Raw genomic sequence first — 6,000 nt, 5'->3', positions numbered from 1 at the left:
ATGTTCCTAAACTCTATTAAAATCAGCTTTAATTTGATAATGGTCCTGAATTTAATAAAAACTGGCTGGAATTTTAAAAATGTGCCTGAATTCTATAAAGACCTGCTGAAATTTGATAGTTTTCTTGAATTCTATAAAAACCGGCTTGAATTTTATATTGTTCCTAAATTGCATAACTATCGGCTTTAATTTGATATAATGGTCCTGAATTCTATATAAAAAAAAGAATGGAATTAAAAAATGTTCCTAAACTCAATAAAAATCGGCTGAAATTTGATTATGGTTTTGAATTCTATAAAAAAAAAACGGCTGGAATTTGAAAATGTTCCTGAACTCTTTAAAAACTGGCTGCAATTTGAAAAGGATCCTGAATTCAACAAACACCGGCTGGAATTTTATCATTTTCATAATTCTATAAAAACTGGCTTGAATTTGATTTATCATAAACGTAAATTTTGACAGGAGTCAAGGATATTATGTAAAATATTATCGTTCTGAATTGTAACCTTCTTTAGAAAAGCTCAAACTATTCTTTTTATTCAACGATGTATAAATGAACACTTTGTGAGCTATAATACAAAATGGGACAGAAAAGTTTCATTAAAGTTTCTAAGAGGATCACTAGTTTCAATTAATTAGTTTTAACAGCTGCAACAGTGAAAATGCCGTCTAAGAGAAAAGTTAGTATGAATTTTGATGCCTCTCGTATCCAAGCAGACGGGTTGTTTAGTACTTTATATTTTTAGTCATTAAAGCATTTATTATGCAAGTGAAACACCTTGCTAAATAGATAATGTAGATATTGATAATTTTGTTATTTAGTATGAAATATTGTCTCAACCTGTCTGATGTACTTTGAAGAAAGTCAGTGACATATACAAAAATTTACTATCATTTTTAAATCATTTCTTGTTGTTTTATATCTTTTTAATATGTATTTTTAGCAATTTTCTTATAAATATTTATTGAAGCCTTGTTTAAACTGTTTCAATTAACATACAAAACAATTTACTCAGGTAGCGGTGCAAATTCTGTCATGTAATAATGCTCTTGAATTCTATAAAAACCTGTTTGAATTTGATAATGTTCCTAAATTCTATTAAAATCAGCTTTAATTTGATAATGGTCCTGAATTTAATAAAAACTGGCTGGAATTTTAAAAATGTGCCTGAATTCTATAAACACCTGCTGAAATTTGATAGTTTTCTTGAATTCTATAAAAACCGGCTTGAATTTTATAATGTTCTACATTCTATAAAAATCAGCTTTAATTTGATAATGGTCCTGAATTTAATAAAAACTGGCTGGAATTTGAAAATGTTCATGAATTCTACAAACACCTGCTGACATTTGATAATTTTCCTGAATTCTATAAAAACCGGCTTGAATTTTATATTGTTCCTAAATTGCATAACTATCGGCTGAAACTTGATAATGGTCCTGAATTCTATATAAAAAAAAAGAAATGGAATTTAAAAATGTTCCTAAACTCAATAAAAATCGGCTGAAATTTGATTATGGTTTTGAATTCTATAAAAAAAAACGGCTGGAATTTGAAAATGTTCCTGAACTCTATAAAAACTGGCTGCAATTTGAAAAGGATCCTGAATTCAACAAACACCGGCTGGAATTTTATCATTTTCATAATTCTATAAAAACTGGCTTGAATTTGATTTATTATAAACGTAAATTTTGACAGGAGTCAAGGATATTATGTAAAATATTATCGTTCTGAATTGTAACCTTCTTTAGAAAAGCTCAAACTATTCTTTTTATTCAACGATGTATAAATGAACACTTTGTGAGCTATAATACAAAATGGGACAGAAAAGTTTCATTAAAGTTTCTAAGAGGATCACTAGTTTCAATTAATTAGTTTTAACAGCTGCAACAGTGAAAATGCCGTCTAAGAGAAAAGTTAGTATGAATTTTGATGCCTCTCGTATCCAAGCAGACGGGTTGTTTAGTACTTTATATTTTTAGTCATTAAAGCATTTATTATGCAAGTGAAACACCTTGCTAAATAGATGATGTAGATATTGATAATTTTGTCATTTAGTATGAAATATTGTCTCAACCTGTCTGATGTACTTTGAAGAAAGTCAGTGACATATAGAAAAATTTACTATCATTATTAAATCATTTCTTGTTGTTTTATATCTTAATATGTATTTTAAGCAACTTTCTTATCAAACATTTATTGACGCTATGTTTTAACTGTTTCAATTAATATATAAAACAGTGTACACAGGTAGCGGTGCAAATCAATTCAAATAATAATACTCCTGAATTTTAATAAAACCGGCTTGAATTTGATAATGTTCCTAAATTCTATAAAAATTAGATTTAATGTTATAATGGTCCTGAATTTAATAAAAACTGGCTTGAATTTGAAAATGTTCATGTGTTCTACAAACACCTGCTGACATTTGATAATTTTCCTGAATTCTATAAAAACCGGCTGGAATTTTATAATGCTCCTAAATTTAATAACTATCGGCTGAAATTTTATAATGGTCCTGAATTCTATAAAAAAGATAACGGCTAGAATTTAAAAATGTTCCTTAACTCTATAAAAACTGGCTGAAATTTGAAAAGGCTCCTGAATTCTATAAAAACCGACTTAAATTTGATGATGTTCCTTAATTCTATAAAAATCAGCTTAAATTTGATAATGGATCTGAATTTATTAAAAATTTGCTGGAGTTTGAAAATGTACCTGAATTCTATCTAAAAAAAAACGGCTGGAATTTGATAATGTTCATGAATTCTACAAACACCTGCTGGAATTTGATCATTTACCTGAGTTTTATAAAAACCGGCTGGAATTTTACAATGTTTCTAAATTCCAAAAATATCGGCTGAAATTTGATTATGGTCCTGAATTCTATAAAAAAAAACGAATGGAATTAAAAATGTTCCTGAACTCAATAAAAATCGGCTAAAATTTGATAATGGTCCTGAATTCTATAAAAAAAAACCGGCTGGAATTTGAAAATGTTCCTGAACTCTACAAAAACTGGCTGAAATTTAAAAAGGTTCCTGGATTCAACAATTGATGATAACGAGTGTTATAATTGGACGACAATCGTTTGCCAGATTTTATATAAAAAATACCGTCCTTTTTTAAAGGAGGGGCGACATTTTGCACATTTATAAGAGAAAAAATATATGAGTTTACTTATTATTTTCATCTGAGTACCGAAGAATTGGACGTCAATTTGAGAATTTAACGTCAGATTTGGACGATTAAAGACCGGACGTCGATCTGAGTATAATCCCAATTTAGATTATTTTAAGAAAATCACCACTCTGTATATCTATCACCACGCTATATCCCCTACACCCCTCATTGTTTTTCTCTAGAAACTATGGAATAGGCCAAGCCCCCTTTTTCATTTTTATGAACATAGTGCAACTCGATACCTTGCGGAAAAGATGCGCCTGTTTCTCCCCTACAAGACCTGTATAGTCATACCCCGTGAAACCCCTATTATTTTTCTCTAGAAGCCATGGAATAGGCCAATCCCACCCTTTTCCGTTTTTTTTTTTTAATTTTTAGTCCTAGTTTCAGATTTTTGAACATAGCGCCACTCGATTTCTTGCGCAAAAGATGCGCCTGTTCCTCTTCTACAAGACCTATATAGTCATACCCCGTGAATCAGAGAATTCAAGAGTATAAAAAAAAGGATAATTTTGTTTATGTTTTACCATCTGCTTAAACAATACAAACAGTTCCCTTAAATCTGGTACATCTACAATTTCTACTTTTAAAGGAGAACCTGAATCAAATTTTTTGATATGTATTCCAAACAGCACCTGTATATCTTTACATATACATATCAGCTTGTATGGCTTCAGTATTGGTAGAGTTTATTGTATTGTATAAACAAAATCATTCTTTTTTTGCAAGGTTATCAATTTAAAATGCGTTTATAACATTTTTTGTACAATATAAATGCATTGTAATCAATTTGATCATACTAATAATCTGAGGAGAATCAATATACTGTAAAAACATGTTATAGCGTGCATGGATAATAATGTGGACGTGTTGCATGCGAAACGTTAATCAATCAAATTATTACACGTTCTTACTGTTTATATTTGATTAGTTTATCAGTTAATTCAAAATTATTTCGATCGTTAAAATAATAAAAACCCTAACCTTATGAAAAAACAAAAACAATTTTTTTTAAATTTGGACAAATTTGAATTTAAGTTTAATTTTATATGTCAGAGGAAGAAGATCAAAGAAGTCATATCCTCTTATTTCAGATTTATTGATGATGTTTTTTCCATTAAAATGCAAAAATTTTCTAGTGTTGAGTCGTCAAGTTGATCCGTTCGGTTTTGTTTTGTGAAGTATGTGTTTTTGTTTATAATAGTAATGGATATCCACGTGCATATTTATAATCTGGCTGCAGCATCATTGGCACCTTTGACACAGTTAAATCAAGGAGAGAAATTTCGGTTGACATAGGTTAAATTGATATTAAGAATGAGTTTTTTTTAGCACGTAAATATCCTTGAAGGATTGGTGTATTATGTGTTCTTGCCATATCGTAAAACCATGATTAATTAATTGTAATGGGAAACATAAATGAGGCCGAAAGTCATAACATTGAATAAGAATTACAAGAACGGAATATATAAAGAATTCATAAAACAGTCGAAGAATTCTGATAAAAGTTATCAAAGGCATCAGATTTATAACTTGATACACCAGACGCGCGTTTCGTCTACATAAGACTGATAAATGAAGCTCAGATAAAAATATTTAGAAAGCCAAAACAAGAACAAAGTTGAAGAGCAAACCTATATTGGACAGCCCGACAGAATGACGTTTACTTAGTAAAACAAGACAGACACATAACAAACATTGGTCCGAGAAAACAGTTATATCGTCGAGAATTAATCTAAGATAGAAAACAACAAAAACAAATTGAACAAAAAATTAGCTCTTGCTCTATTCAAAAATATTTTTACAGTGTAGTGTATTAACTTTGGGACACATTATATAAGTTAAAGAAAAGTATATAAACTTTCATTTAAATTAAGGAGAATTTTATGCAGAGTGGGTGTATAAATATAGTCTGAAAGCTGCAGAACTAGACATACTAATTTTTTACCTTTTCAAAGAAGAGCAGATCACTAGTTAATAGTGTTGTCAACCGTTAACCGTCGAAAGGCCCGAATATCGAATACCAAAAACGCTAACCGGTTAACTAAACTTTTTTTTCAATTTTAATAGATTTGATATAAATGTGTATTGAAATCATTTAATAATATTGTTCTATTTTGAAAAATTATCGTCGTGGTAATTAATTTGACAGATCTATTGTCCAGTATATTGATTGCAATTGAAAAAAAAACCATAGAATTAATTAGGACTTATACAACTTGTCGATCAGCTCAGGGCAAGATGTAAAGTAAACATCAGTTGTATATATGGTTTTTTTTTAAATAGTAACTTTAAATCATTAATCAGATTAAATTTTACAATTTTTTCGTTACATAAGTTTTGATCTGATTTTGCGTAGACCTACATCTGAAGGTGCCAAGCTTTGTTATAGTTGAAACGAAATGCCAACTCAAAAAATGTGAAATGCAAATCAACGTGAATATGATTAATGTATACCTGATGGTAAGAGTAATAGGCTTAATCATTTCAAATTAAAACACTCCACATTATTTTCTGCGACATCAACAGAAAATGAAAGAACCATCAGTTTCAGACATTTCAATTCGACCAGATCAAGAAGTTTTTTTTTCTATTTTTCAATCTGACGTTATTACAAACGCCACAGTAGATAAGGTGGTATTGAAATATAAAAAGTCCAACTTCGCCAGGAATCCTCACAAAGCCTTGTAATGCCAACGGACAAACTTCAATTCACCGTATTGTATCAACGTACATTTGTAGAGTAATATAGATAAGGCCTTCACATATCAACTTTAAAGTGACCATGATTTGTTTTTTTCTATCGATTTATGAGT

Source organism: Mytilus edulis, chromosome 2, assembly GCF_963676685.1.
Source record: "Mytilus edulis chromosome 2, xbMytEdul2.2, whole genome shotgun sequence".
Lineage (NCBI taxonomy): Eukaryota > Metazoa > Mollusca > Bivalvia > Mytilida > Mytilidae > Mytilus > Mytilus edulis.
Note: the sequence above shows the minus strand (reverse complement) of the source record.